Genomic DNA, 490 nt, shown 5'->3' on the forward strand with positions numbered 1-490 from the left:
CGCGCTTCCTCTTACCCACAATGCCCCGCCCCGGCGCGCGCGGACCCGCCCCTTCGTCGGGCCACCGGAGGCGCAGACAGCGCCCGCCGACTGCAGGAGTCGCTGCCGTGTGCGCAAAAAGGAACCGGGAGAGAAGGCAGCCAAGGTAAAAGGTACTGTTCCTGGCAGCGGTGGGATTCGAACCCACGCCCCCGAAGAGACTGGAGCCTTAATCCAGCGCCTTAGACCGCTCGGCCACGCTACCCAGCTGTAGAAAGAGCTTTCTACGAAGCTACTTAATGTTCTCTTACATGTATATTTTTGATTTTGAGGGGAAGAGTCTAATTGTGTTTTATCTATGCCTGATAAAAAATTATCATAAACAATACTATTAAAACTCAGATTATTACAATAAAAGTTCTTACTTATATACAAGCTTGTTCCAAATAAGTTTTTAAGCAAAAAATAGTTTAATTTGCATTCTGTGTCAGAATCAGGTTAAGCCACTCCG

This window comes from Acomys minous (genome assembly GCF_964271855.1).
Source record: "Acomys minous genome assembly, chromosome: 2".
Lineage (NCBI taxonomy): Eukaryota > Metazoa > Chordata > Mammalia > Rodentia > Muridae > Acomys > Acomys minous.